Source organism: Stegostoma tigrinum, chromosome 15 (assembly GCF_030684315.1).
Source record: "Stegostoma tigrinum isolate sSteTig4 chromosome 15, sSteTig4.hap1, whole genome shotgun sequence".
NCBI lineage: Eukaryota > Metazoa > Chordata > Chondrichthyes > Orectolobiformes > Stegostomatidae > Stegostoma > Stegostoma tigrinum.
This window is the reverse complement of record NC_081368.1, coordinates 60,427,084-60,442,913: the sequence shown is the minus strand read 5'-3', so window position 1 is coordinate 60,442,913 and position 15,830 is coordinate 60,427,084.

Here is a 15,830-nt window from a genome sequence, read left to right as displayed (position 1 = left end):
TTGAGCGAGGCAGTGGCTTCTGGAAATGGAATGTTACTGTACATTGGTTGATGATCAGCATGTGTGGAATTTCTCAGCCACTGTGCAGCTTGGAGGCAATATTGGTTACAACTTATACAAATGACTTGGATGAAGGGACAGAATGTATGTTTGCCAAATTTGCTGATGACACAGACTTAGGTAGGAAAGTAAACTATGAAGCGAACATAAGGAGGCTACAAAAGATATAGATAGGTTAAATGAGTGAGAAAAAGATATGGAATGTGGATTATAATGTGAGAAAGTTGAAGTTGTCCATTTTGGTGGGAAAAATAGAAAGGAAGCACGTTACCTAAATTGTGACAGTTTGGGTGTCCTAGCACATGATTTATAAAAGGACAATATGCAGGAAAAACAAGTAAATTAGAAAGCAAATAGAATGTAATAACTGATTGTGAAAGGAATTGAATACAAAAGTAGGGAGGTTATGATTCAGGTTTTCAGGCAACTCGTGAGACTATATCTCAAGTACTGTGTAAAGTATTGATCACTGTATTTCAGGAAAGATATCAATGTATTGCAAACAGCTCAGAGGAGGGTTATCAGACCATTTCCTAGAATGACAGGTTGATGAAAGTTTCAAATTGTTTCAGTTAAAAGTGTGTGAATAAGATGTAGATAGAAAAGGACAGAATTAAAGATGTACTCTAGACAGAATAAAACATAAGGAAACAAGCTACAACAGTAAAGGTGCTGTCTCCTTCTGAGTGAAGGACAGGAGAATTGGAAGTGACATGTGAATAAAGTGAGTTTTTTATTCATTCACGGAATATGGGTGTTCCTGGGCAGGTTAACCTTCATTGCCCAGACCCAATTGCCCAGAGGGCAGTTAAGAGTCAACCATGATGTTGTTGAACTGAAGCCACATGTAGGCCAGACCAGGTAAAGACAGCCGTTTCCTTCCCTAAAGGATATTAGTGAACTGTGGCAATATGTGCCTTTAAGAGGTCTGTCCTAGTTCTCTTGAAGCAGAGTGTTATAAACCTGATGATGAGGTGTATGCTCCATAGCATGCAGAATAATAGCTTTGATTTTTTTTTAATTGGACAAAAGCATGAGTGGGTGGAGTAAGGCTCACTCAGATACAGGGTTTGAGTTGTTTTGCTTTCACTTATTGAAGTTGAGGTTTTGGAGTTGAAGCTGTTAAATACAACTCTCTTTTTGCAGCTAGATTCATTATTTTGGTTTTTCCTGTCTCCTGGACTAGAGATAACATTTGAGTGAATCTGTTTTGCTGATTTTGCTTTTGCCAAGGATGTGTTCATGGAATGCTGCTATACTGGAACAGTCGATGAGTAGAGTTAAATAATATTTTATTAAGTCTTCTAATAGACTTAAAGTTTTACCAATACATTTTTGTTTGTATTTTAACTGTGGTGTAAGAATAAAGTGTGTTTTGTTTAAAAACTGTACTTTAACCAATCAAATCACATCTGGAATGAAGCGCCTTACACTTCCCTTTAAATAAGATCAAAGTTAGGGTTGAGACTATCACTTTGATATGTTTTGAGGGGGTTTGGTCTAGCCCATGATAGAACCAGATCATTTCTCCAGCAATCAACAATAGTTTTTTGATCTTTGTTAGAGTCTCGATAACAGGTTTGTTTTATTGAATTCAATTTTCATTCTGGTAGGATTTGAGCCCAGGTCTCCAAAACATTGATTAATGGTCGAGTAATATTAGACCATTGCGATTTGAGGCTTTACTGAGATGTAACTGCATGGACATAAGATAGTCACCGCTCAATGTCAAGATTCTGAAGTTACTATCTAAGCTGAAGGAGTAAACAGTGAAAATAATTCTCAAAGTTTTGAGAAGATTTGTAGCTCAGGTTGAGGTTCTGGATGTGAGTTTGCTCGCTGAGCTGGAAGGTTAGTTTTCAGACGTTTCGTCACCATTCTAGGTAACATCATCAGTGAGCCTCCGACGAAGCGCTGGTGTTATGTCCCGCTTTCTATTTATCTGGTTAGGTTTCCTTGGGTTGGTGATGTCACCAACCCAAGGAAACCTAACCAGATAAATAGAAAGCGGGACATAACACCAGCGCTTCGTCGGAGGCTCACTGATGATGTTACCTAGAATGGTGACGAAACGTCTGAAAACTAACCTTCCAGGTCAGTGAGCAAACTCTCATCCATTATTCTCAAAATTGACAACAAGATCTTTAAAATTCTTGTCATTAGCTGTTGAAGGGGCAAGAGTGTATATGTGTAGATTTCTTCTAGAAGTATAATTTTTTCACAGATTAGTAGTCAGGGACAAATATATAGGTAAGGATTAAAAGTAAGGATTGAAAGAGCACATGCTTGCTGCTGCAGAGACAGGCAGCTAGTTGGAACATAATTCCCAGGGGAACATGCCACAGGATATTCCAGGCGGGAAGCAATCTAGTCTGCAAATGTCAGTGGCAAGGGTTCAGGGCTAGACACGATGAGTAACTGCATGTTTACTTTTGATAAAGGTTTCAATGGACAAGAGCCCCCAGAGTGATAGCGTGGGAGCTGTTTACCACTGATAGTAAACTGTGAGATGCTGTTAGATTTACTGCTCATGCTAGATGTGGATGGTAATTAATATAGTTTCGCGATTGCTTCTGCCTGCCTGTGTAACAGTATAAAAGAAGTACTTTCTTACCAAGGTATTCAGAGAGAGTTCAAACTCCTGAGTGAGTCTTTGTCCCCACTCCCCTTACATATACACTGGTGTTTTGCTTGAATAAATTTCTTAAGTGCTACTTTGGTTCACCATCTCTGAGTCTCTAACCACCTTTTACAGAGGTCTCTCTTACACTATGCAACATCGGGGAGGAAAGAATTCCATTTTGTGTGCCATGTCATGAATTCATTAAATGGATCAGATCACCAACCAGCCATCTTTCCCACCAGCGCACACTCAGGTGTGTAAGTCTTTCCAAGTAACTTTTTAGTTTTCTCTCAAACCTCACCATTTCAAGGTGAGGTGCTTTCATACCAGGAAATGTTTGAGGTGAATGCTGGGACACTGAATAAATTTATGGAGCAAACAGGCAGGCATGCAATGAGTTAAAGGTTAAAGGGTTTTCAGGAGCAGGCCAACACCTACAGTTGGGGTTGTTACAAAATCAGCCGTAATTGAATTAAATGGTGGAGCAAGCTCAAGGGCTGAACTGCCAACTCCTGCTCCTGGTTCTTATGTTCCTCTCACAAAAGTGAAAGAAAGTGATTACCAGTAAAGGTGATACAATATAAAGATGCATTCTAATGGTTGAAGCAGATTATCCTATTCTTGTGGAGATCATCAATGAGACTGTGTATTATTTTGTAAAACTTACCATCAAAGAGACTTTCTGAAACACAGCAGTATGGAATGAAAAATGTTTTCCAAGATTAATAATGTTGGTAGTGGATGTTTTTCTGCAAAAATCAATTGCCTATAGGCAATTCTAGCAAGGGGTGTTTGTGACTTTGTTTAATTTGTTAAGTTGAATTTGAAATAAAATGGAATCTATGTGTAACTTCAGCATTACTGTAAATCACAAGAAAGATTGATGATAACCTTCTACCATGTCTCTATAATTGAATTATTGTTAGTAGTCATTAAAATATGCTAATGATTAGAATGCTGTTGTGGTTCTGACTCATTTGTTCTCCTTGTGGGGAACTAACAAGTCTCCTTTACATTAGTTCCCTAGGGTGACACAACCAAGATCTGTAGCATTGTAGGATGAGGAATCAAACCTCCAACATCATCCCTTAGCAAACTGTGCAGGTTTTGCAACCCAGTGGAACTCGTTTATCTCTGTAAAACAGAGACTTTTATTGTTCACTTAAAGTCCTCTCCTTCACCATGTGATATAAAATGTGTTTGCCAACTTCAAAGAGAGTGCTGTCACACACAAGAACATTGGTAGGACATGCTCTTCCCTTGGCACATTGAGATCCTGTCCCTGAACGCTGACAGTCTGGAGCCAATTATACACACGCGGCATGTAACTCCTATCTTAATCTACAGACGCTAACTCATGCATGGAACAGTTTCCCTAGGGAATTGCCTGTGTGTTGTGTACTGTGGTGTACCTAATGCTATTCTTCTATTCATTAAACAGCCCTATACAGCATATGTATTCCCTGAAATGTTGTTTCTTTGTATCCTTTGACTGCTGTCCTTTTGCAAATATAGAAGGTTCATACTTGCAAAGTGTTCGACTACCTAAATGCCCTGACATTATTCAATCTGAAAAAAAAGTTGCCTTTCCTATAATTCTTGTTCCTAGGCTTTCAGTTAGTATCAAGGCAGTGGCAAATATATTGTATTGACACCATAACTGCCTTTATACTTATACAAAATCCAAATATATGTATTGCATCTCTCAACACATTGCTATGCCTGATGCAAGAAGCTAAAGCTATAACCTTGACATTCTGATACCATAGCCATCCAGCATATGTGACAATCTGGAAACCTTCTCAAAAGAGAGAAAAAGCTTATAAAACTGACAAAGCCTTCAAAAACCAATAACTTGAAAGAACATCTATTCAAAAAATGTTTGCAATGTGTAGCTACGAGCTATGTCCTTAATGTGCTGTCAGGTAAAGGAACAACTGATTTTTTTTGTATTATGTGAAATTCTAGCATTTATATTTGTTTTATGGATCAAATTTGGCAACATTGTCTGTTTTTATTAGAAGTTTGAAAGCGATTGGCAAGAGTTTGACATAAAAACAAGTTTAGTTACCAGGAGTTGATGGCCTCTAAAATATAGCCAACAGTACAATAGCACCTCCATTGTTTTTCCCTCTTCCAAATAGATTGTGAAGTTGGCCCCTCTGGACATCATCTCTCTCTACACTATAATATTCACTTTACTAACTGTTGCTAGCTCCTTCTCCTTTCTTTCTTTTTCTATGTTTCCTAAACACATTGTCCCCATTTCTGCTCTATCTTAAACTGTGTCTGCTAATAGCCATGTGGGAATAAGATGCAACCTGCACCTTATACCGGATTATGTTTCCTCTTCCTCTGACCTCACCGGATATTTTATTACGTTGTGCTTTGGAGCAAAATCTCTCAATTATATCTGTAGGCCATTTCTCTTGGTGTCCAAGCCCCCCTTTCCCAAGTTAGTCTCCATTTTGTCCGATAGCACGAGTAAATTACCTCGTCAGGGCCCTGGTTCAGTTCTGATCGTCCCATCTCCTCAGAGCTGAATGTACGATTCCGGGAAAAAAATGCGTTCCTCCAGCAGCATCTATCTCGCCAGGCATTAATTTTGTCTTCTATACTCATAAGCATGTCCTACCAGGAGTATTTCAGAGATTACTACTCTTGTTGTCCTGCTGGCTAGTATCTTTGCTGATTTACGAATCATTTCCTTCAGGACCAGACCCTTCTTTCCAACTATGTCAATGCTACTAATATGGGCCACAACAATTGGCTGCTCATGCTCCCAATGCAAATTGCTCTACCGTCACTCAGTTGCATTCTTCGCTCTGGTTTGAGGGAGGTGACAGATTTGTGCTGGGCTCATGCCTGAGGCTGAAAGGATACCAGTCCAGCACTATTGCTTTCCCAATCTCCATTCTGTAGAGTTGAGCCACCTAAAATGGCTGGGCTGGTGGGGGTGGTGTATTTGGTTCTGTCCTCTTACCAAGGGGATCATAGAACCCCTGCAGCATGGAATCAGGCCACTTAGCCCTTCACGTCTACACCAACCATCCAAAGAGCATCCCACCCAGATCCAACCACCCTGCCCAACCTTATTCCCTGTAATCTTACGTTTAACCAGACTAATCCACCTAGCTTACACATCTCTGGACATTTTGGGCAACTTAGCATGGCCAATCCATTTAAACTGCACACCTTTGGACTGTGGGAGGAAACACACAGAGACACAGGGAGAATGTGCAAACTCCACACAGACAGTTGCCTGAGGCTGAAATCGAGCCTGAGTTCCTGGCTAGAGATAGTAGGAACTACGGATGCTGGAGAATCTGAGATAACGATGTGTAGAGCTGGATGAACACAGCAAGTCAGCAGCATGAGAGGAGCAGGAAAGCTGACGTTTTGGATCTAGACCCTTCATTCCTGAAGAAGAACTCATTCTGAGTTCCTGGCGCTGTGAAGCAGCAGTGCTAACCACTGAACCACTGTGTGTAGGAGTGAATACATGTCACATAGTGAGATACCCTGCAATCACTCCTGCTCTCCTCAGCAATCCACCAGAAACCCATTCCATCTCCACCTGCACACCTTTCAGGTTCATATTTCTGGGTTGGATGCAATTTATTACCCACATTGCTCAGCCTTGCAGAAGCAACGTAGTGACAACAGCTGCTGGATAAGCCTTGGAGAGTGAACTGTTCCAACTGACAATACTTCCTGTACTTGAGGTTGTTCAAGACAGAAGTGTCATGGAATTCCCATATGGTACAGGATATTTATCCCACTTGGCTGAAATGCCCTCTCATGCCTTGATTTATTAGATTGTGAACTGACTTAACAGAAACAAACTTAAGTCTTACATAAATTGACTCAACGGCTATTCAGTAGTCAATTGCTTCCCTTGTACTGACCTTACTTTATTTCAGATGGATTTAGCTTAGATTCTTATCCTCTACACACATTCCACAATTTTCCTTGACTGGAAAGTTCAGAACCGATTAATGTTACTGGTACCTGCCATTTAATTTTTACTTAATCTCTGAGATCTGATTAATTGAATATGGGTTGTAATTATATGACAAATTAAGGTCAATTTGATAATTCTTGGACTAATTAATTGATCTTGTCTCACTTTCTAGTTGATTAATTTAAATTACAAACTTACCAGAAGCTAAGCGACATTGCCACTGCATCTATTCCCTTTCAGTTCAGACTGGCAATGTAATCACAGATCGCAGTGCTACTAAGATTTACTTTTGTGTTGCTGTCAATCCTCTGTCTCATCTTTTATCGTTTGCTTCTGTTGTTTAAATTAATGGATATGCAAGAGTTAATCTATGAGCAAAACTAAAGTTCCACCCATTCTGAAACACTGGCGGAGTATCAAGCAATTGAGGCAAGTATCAATTCTGGCACAGATTCCTCGTGGAGGCATGTGTGTCTTTGTTATTTCTTATTAGTACATGTTAATATGCCAGACTTAATGTATTCTCTATACGGGTGCTAAAATGTAATAAACAATGCAATCTTATCCAAGGCAACAACCTCTTTTCTGAGACTTATAGTCCATTCTCATCTACAAACTGCTGAACAGCCCCTAAGACTAGTATTAAAGGCATCATTCTATACCAACCGTGTGTTCTAATTATCTGGTAACAAGGTGTAAGATTTTGGGATAAAAACTAAGATAGAACAAAGAACTGCAGATGCTGTCAATCTGAATCAAATGCAAAAATTTCTAAAGAAACTCAACAGATCTGACAGGATCTGTGGAGGGATGTAGAGTTAATGATTTGAGTTCAGTGACCTTTCTTCAGAGCAGTTGTTATGAAGGGTCAATGGGTTTAAAACATTAAATCTGTTTTCTCTCCATAGATGCTGCCAGACCTGCTGAGTTTCTCCAACAATTTCTGTTTTTGGAAGACTTTGGGGTTCATTTTAAATTGAATTGCAAGACTCAAGTCAATGATATTTATAGACTGAGTTTGAGAGAGCCAAGGCTAGGATTACAAATCTGAATTAGTTATTCAACCCGCTCTAGATGCTCGCTTTCACAGTATTTATAAGGTTATCATACAAGTACAAAGGAAATGGTGTTGATTAAAAGCAGTGTTTTATCAGTTGATCCACTTGAGGACACTGGATTATGACACTGGTTGACTTAGCGCATGACTTTAGTTCTTTTCCATTGACTGAAGTTCTTCTTCTGTCTTCAGTCTTCTCTGCACTGAACCAGTAAGAACCACCTCTTATTAATGCCTGCTAGCCACTAATGCCATGCATGATTAGGAACATCCTGAACTCTATTAATGTGGTGATGCATGGACAGCACTTGATCACTCTCAGATTGGCTAAACAGTAAAAACCTAATTGTTAATCAGTTTCTTTAAAAGTAACAGTCTCATTCATGACATCAAATCCTATTCTGCCCATTCTTTGACACGCCACTCACTTTATAAGATCATACCTTTTGTAACATTGTCTCTCCAAGTTGACCAACTCCATAGATCTTTACCAAGATAAAGTACAGCAATTTATGCAATTGCCTAGGAAACTGTAGCGTCACTCCCTAATGATTAACTATTCCCCTAAATGTCCCGAATGATACATATGAATATTTTAAAAACCCCAAAACCTAACATTATTTTAGAATTAAAACAACCGTTAGTTCATGCATGTCTTCACATTGCTTCCGGTGCCTGTAAAGCTAATTCAGTACATCAAGAGTGTGAGCTTCTCCGCATAAGCATCTATGCAGTGTCTATTTAACAATCAGTACATTGAAATACTCAGCATATGAAAACTGAGGTAACAGACAGCCTAATGAAAACCAAAATAACTGTTGATGCTGTAAATCAGAAACAAGAACAGAAGTTGCTGGAAAAGGTCAGCATGTCTGGGAGCACCTGTGATGAAAATTCAGAGTTAATGTTTCGGGTCGAGTGACTCTTCCTCAGAACTGAGATCTGACACCCAAAACATTAGCTCTGATTTCTCTTCACAGATGCTGCCAGACCTGCCACACTTTTCCGACAACTTCTGTTTTCGCAATAGATTGCACATATCAGATTCAACATAATGCATTCAATTAATTCATCTAAAAAGTTAAAAACCTGCTGTAAGCCTACAAAACCCGTTACAAAATATCATCCCAAAGTTTTTATATGTATGCATATAGGCCTATTACATATTTTGGTATAAAACAAGATCACCTTAATACATCATGTGTCCTTGAGTAAAAGAATTTTCACACTTGTTAGCCTAGGTTCACATTAGAATGAACCATGAAGTTAACCATAAAAGGAGTCATGAAACAATAAACCTATGTTCTTACTTTTGAGCTGAGATATAGGACTTTTCATCCTTTATAAGGAAGTGTTTTACAATTAGTCACAAATAAACATACAATTAAATTCCATGCTTTCTAAATCAAAGCAATTTATTACTAAAAAAAACTGAATCCAACACAGGATCACGTCATGGTATAAAACATGAAGATAGCGATGGATTTCTGAACACCATTATTACAGATCTCCTGTGGTGATATACCCCTGCAGGCTGAAACCTGGATGGCCCTCGTATAGTTGCTCATGGTTATCATTGAAGAAATCTGTGCAGATAGCAGACAGCAGAGGTATCTATTACTAGAGAAACAATGTAGTCTCCTTCACTTTGTTTAAATTGGAGCTGCATGAACAAATTGTTCTCCTAAGAATGTGCAAAGGGATATGGACTGGTCTGCGGGAAGCTGGCAAAGAAAATGTAGAGTTATTGATTGCTGGGTGGAACATCAAGCAGGTTATAGAGTTCAGGGTAGATTTCAGCATTGGTGGAGGCAGTTCAGGGCAGATAGCAACTGATGGCTGGCCCAGCCTCCTTAATCAGAGACCTTAGAAAAGTGATTGCAGGAAAGAAAGTAAAATTCACTATAACTTACAAAATATTTAAAGCAAGATAAGAGCACGGCACACCATTTTGCCAGAGAGGAAAAAGGGAGAAATCATCCAATAGAAAGGGAATTAGGCATGAGCCTTCCATTTTTCTCAAAATGATGGGAAGCTTCCCAAGGAGCAGTGAGAAAGGTCAGGATCCTCCATTTTGATTCCTGAAGTCAGGAAAATCATGATTTAGAGCAAAGTTCTTAAAAGAAATTAGTTTGGAAATATGTAAAAGAATCATCAGATTTATGAGAGATATTATTATAGTACAGAATTTTAAAGCTCTAAACAATATTTTAAAATATATATACTTTAAGTGAAAATATTTCAGAGCTGTAAACAGTAAATTAGTGTAAAACAGCCGATAAATACAACTCAATGTTTTGTTAGAAGAATTTGAGATAATTTAACTGTGATATTGAGTTAATATAAACTCATTGAGAATGAAAATGCTGTAAAGACGGTAACTTTTACAGTAATTTAAAATGAAATTGTATTCCTGAATACAAGGGGATAAGTTTGTGGATCATCAGTAAACTTCACGCCATCAGGATGGAGAGATCATATCTAGGGAGGGACAGAGTCCAAGATAAATTGAATCTAGAACTGGGCCCCCAGCATGAAACAAAGAATAATATTGCAGGAAAATTTTACATTCATTGTTTGGTAACAGCTGCTAACCCAACCACGCATCATAGATTACTTTCAGATTGAAGGGAAATGGGGGAAATATTTAGACATTACAAACTAAAAGACAAGGACAAAAATTTTAAAACAAATTAGGAACAAAGTAAATGAAGAAATACTTAAAATTACACAGTTTATGAAACAAACTTCTTGAGCTTCTGGAGCAAATTAAATCCGCAGCTATAGTGTTGTGAGTCTCACAGAGACATAGTTGCAAGGGGCTCAGGGCTAGGACATAAATAACTGAGGGTAAACAGCCTATCAAACGAGGCAGAGGGAGTGGTGTTTCCTTAATAGTGACAAAAGAAACAAATTGATAGCAAGAAGCCATATAGGGTTGGAAGGCATAGAATTTGTTCTAGATGGGGTTGACGAATGACAAAGGTAAAAAGACCCTGATTGGAGTTATCTACAGGCGTCCTAGCAGTAGTCAGGAAATGGGGCAAAAAAAAATCAGGAGATAGAAAAGGCATGTAAGAAAAGCACTCTTAAAATCATTGTGGAGGACTTCTGTATGCAGGTGGACTGGAAAATCAGGCTGATAACAGATCCCAAGAAAAGGAATTTATGAAATGTATGCAAGTTCCTTTGGAGCAGATAGTGGTGGAGCCCACTTGGGAACAGACAATTCTGTATTTAATGATGTGTGTTGAGGCAGACTTGATCAGGGAGCTTCAGCTGAGGGAACCCTTAGGGGCTAGTGACCATAATATAATAGAATTCACTCTACAGTTTGAGAGGGAGAAACTGCAATCAAATGTAACGGTATTGAAATTCAGTTAAAGTATCGGTAAAGACATGATGCGGGATCTAGCCAGAGTCAATGGGAATGGGAATTTAACAGGGAAGGTAGTGGAACAGCAATGGCAATGGTTCCTTGGAATAATTCAGGAATTCATCCCAAGGAACAAGAAACATACTAAAGGCAATGATGGGTGCATTAAGGCAAAGTAAAAAGCATACAATGTGGTGAAGAAGAGTGAGAAGCCAGTGGAATAGGAAATCTTTAAAAGCCTACAGAAGGCAACTGAAAAAGCATTAATGGGGAGAAGATGAAATATGACAGTAAGCTAGCTAGCAAGATAAAAGAAGGTTGCAAGAGTTTTCCTAAACATAAGAAAGGTAAGGGAGGGACGAGAGTGGACGTTGGACTGCCGAAAACTTAGATTGGAGAAGTGGAAATGGGGAAGGAAGAAATGGCAGGGGAACTGAATAGATACTTTGCATCAGTCTTCATGGTAAAAGACTCCAGTAATATACCACAACTTAATCAGAATCAAGGGCAGCAGTGAGTGCAGTGACCATCACTAATGAGAAGATACTGGAGAAACTGAAAGGTCTGAAGGTGGATAAATTGCCCAGACCAGATGGCAATGGCTGAGGAGATCATGGAGGCATTGTGGAAGTGGTGACTTTTCTGGAATCAGTGGAGTTAAGAATGGCCCTGGATGACTGAAAAATGACTAATATAATTCTCCATCTAAAATAAGAAGGTGGCAGAAGATAGGAAACTATAGAATGGTACCTTTGTTTTTGTAAAAGTCCATGAAGTATGATTTGCAGAGTATAGAGGGTACATCGTAAAATAGAGCTGAGTCAGCAAGGCTTCATCTAGCAGTCATGCATGAAAAATCTGTTAGGATTCTTTCAGGAGGTAATGATCAAGTTAGACAAAGGACAGCCAGTGGATATGACCGACTTGGCTTTCCAGAAGGCTTTTAAAAAAGTGCTGGTCAGAAGGTTGCGAAATAAAACAAGACCTCGTGGTGTTAGGGGCAAGGTATTAGCACGGATGGAGGATTAGCTGACTCGCAGAAGGCAGAGAGTGTGGATAAAGGAGTCTTTTTCAGAATAGCTATCAGCATCAAGTGGAGTTGCGCAGGGATCAGTGGTACACCCATGTTACACATTAACAATCTGATGAAGGAGCCAAGAGCATCGTCGATAGGTTTGCAGATGATACAAAGATGGTTCGAGGAACATATAGTATTGAGGAAATGAGGAGGGTGCTGCTGCAGAATACTTACTGGCAGAGAGGGCAAGGAAGTTTCGGATAGAATACAATGTGGGAAAGTGTGAGGTGATGCACTTTGTAAGAAGAAACAAGAAGAGGGAATATCTAATGAATGGCAGGATGCTGGGTAGTTTAGAGGAACAGAGGGATCTTGTGGTAATTACTCACAGATCCCTGAAATCAGCAGAGGACATGAATAGGATAGTTAAAAAGGCATGTGGGCACTTGCTTTCATCAATCACCTCATGGATTATAACAGCATTGAGGTTATATTGGAGTTGTACAGAATGTTAGTCAGACCTCAACGTTTGCAGTTCTGGTCACCTCACTACAGGAAGGATGTGATCGGACTGGGAGATGGGGGTATGAAGAAGTTTTTCTGTGATGTTGCCCAGGGTGGAGAAATTGAGCTTTAAGGAGAGATTAGATAGGCTTGGATTGTTTTCTTTGGAGCAGAAAAGACAGAGGGGGGACGTGGTTGAGGTGTATAAGATTATGAGGGGTATGGACAGGGTGAAGAGAGAACAGCTGTCCCCTTGGATGAGGAGACATTCACAAGAAGACATAGTTTTAGGCTAAGGGGCAGGAGATTCAGAGGAGATTTGGGAAGAAAGCTTTTTTCACTCATTTGGTAGTTAGAATCTAGAATGCACTGCCTGAGAAGTTAGAGAAGGCTGGAAACCTTATATCATTTAATAATATTGGATATTGGATAAGTACAGGAAATTGGGATGAGTGCACTTTTAGTGGTAGTAATGTTGATGCAGGCCCGATGAACTAAAGGGATTTTCTGCACTGTATAAATCTATGAATAACATGCAAGTTCAGTTGGCAATTAAGAAGGCAAATGTTATTTTTGAATTCATTTTAAGAGGGCTATAAAGCACAAGCAGAAATATACAGTTGAGGCTATGTAAGGGTCTGGCCAGACTGCATTTAGAATTTTTTTTTTCTTTATTCATTTACAGAACAAGAGCATCGCTGGCTAAGCAGCATTTATTACCCAGAGGGCAGTTAAGAGTCAACTACATTGCTGTGGGTCTGGAGTCACATGTAGGCCAGATCAGGCAAGAATGGCAGTTTCTTTCCCTAAAGGACATCAGTGATTGGTTTTCCAACAATCAACAAATGATTTTTCAAAATCACTTGATTGTTAATTCCAGATATTTTATTGAATTTAAATTCCACCATCTGCCATGGCAGGATTCAAATCCAGATCCCCAGAACATTATCTGGGTGTCTGGATCAACAGTCCAGCGATAATACCACTAGGCCATTACCTCTCTTGTGAAGAGTAAGGAAGGATATGCTGACCTTGGAAAGAGTTCGAGAAAGTTTATAAGAATGATGGCTAGGATGAAGGACTTGTCATATGTAGAGCACTTGAGGACTCTGACTCTGTGCTCAGAGTTTAAAAGGATGAAGACTAATCTCATTGAAATTTACAGAATGCAAGGAGACCTGGATAGAGTGGATGTCGAGAAGATGTCTCCACTAATGGGAAAGGTTTTGAATTGTGGGCTGAGCCTCAGGTGAAGGGATGGCCCTTTAGAACTGAGATAAGGAATGTTTTCAGCTCGAGGTTGGGGAATCTGTATAATTCATAGGCAAATTGATCTGTGGAGGCCAAGTCACTGAGTACGTTTAAGACAGAGATAGATAGGTCCTTGATTAGTAAGGGGGCCTAAGATTAGGAGGAGAAGGTGGGAGAATCGTGTTATAATCAAATGGGGAATTAGACTTGGTGGGTTGAATGGCCCAATTCTGCTCCGATATCTTATGGCATTGTTAGATTTAAAGCATAACAAAATTACACAGGCATAGAATACTTTGTAGTATATCTAATGCATTTTTTTTTAAAAAATGAGAAGAAACATAGTAGTTCTGAGCAATACAACATCAGAGATCATCCTAACAGTCAACAACATTCGAATTATTGGAGAAAACAGTTCTTTAGGTAAAAAAAATGTTTTAAAATTGAATACCAAATCAGAAGCAGATCAAATGGATACACTAAATACAGCAGGCCCTGTAACTGATGATGTGAAAAATTGCCAAAAGATAAAAGAAGACTCAGACATATTTGATGACTTTATAAAAAAACTTTTGACTGTTACTTCAATATGAAACTGATCAAATTCTCAATGGGCAAGATTTAACTGAAGAATTCAACATCCAGGACAATTCTCGATAACTTCATTAATGATCTCTCCAGTTGATTGGAAATCAATGAATATAGAACATTACAATCAGAATGTATAAGCAACAAGATAGTTGTCAGAATTTTTGATTAGTTTGTATCAGATCTTTTACTGCCCAAGGAAGATTTAACTTTGGAAACGACTGTCTATGTTATTTTGATGTGGAGCTGCTGGTGTTGGACTGGACTGAACAATGTCAGAACTCACACAACACTGTTGGACGAGAACCTGGCCTGTGATTTTTGACTATGTTATTTTGCATGCAGAGGTCAGAAAAATCATAGCTAAACTCCGATTGGAGAAGAACAAACTTACCACATAAGAGCAACAGAATCAATTAACTTCATAAGGCACTAACAGTGTAAACAGACACATGGCAAGTCAAAACAAAGAGCAGGCAAAATATTAGATACTAAGAGTCAGTGTCAGTGTTGTGGGCCAAGAAAAGCACCACAGTCAAATACAGCATCCAGCAAAGACAAAGTTATGTTACATGTATAACAAACTACATCAGTGCCAAAGGATGTGACAAAGTCTGAAACAATTCCAAATAGCAAAAATGTTTGGGTATACATGTAAAGACATCAATGCATACATTGCCCACATCCTTTAGAAGAGATACCTGCATTTTGGGATATACCTGTTTCAGAGGAGATGCCCAAAACATTCCTCAAGGACATAAGACAATCATCACAACCACATGTAACCAAGCCTATTTGTGTCAATGGATAACTCACTCAATTTAAACTTGATACGGTGTTGAATGTTCGTCTTATCTGACTTAATAATAGAATTGGAACTACATATTTATATTTTATGGCCACAAGGTACGAGATAAGGGAAAATTTTGAATATTCCTGATTGAAAAGAATAAACCAAAATTTTGAAAGGACATGTGCCTTCTTGGAATGGTTCACCAGTAAAGTGAGCTGTGAATTATCTACTCCTACTGAACAGTCAAGTAACTTTGGGAAGGAGACATGGAAAGCTTTTAATGGAGAGAAGAAATGACATTTATGACTTTGATTACCATACAGACCTCATTTGGAAGAGATGGAGCCTGTGTGCTGAGGAATGTCTTGCTACACGCTTGGAGTTTTAATCCCTCTTCCATATCTACAATGACACTAAACCTCACCTCTTCCTCTGTTACATTGATGACTCTACTGGCGCCACCTCGTGCTCCCACGAGGAGTTCGAACAGTTCTTCCACTTCACCAACACCTTCCACCGCAACCCTAAGTTCACCTGGACCATCTCTAACATCTCTCTCAACTTCCTGGACCTCTCTGTCTCCATCTCGGGAAACT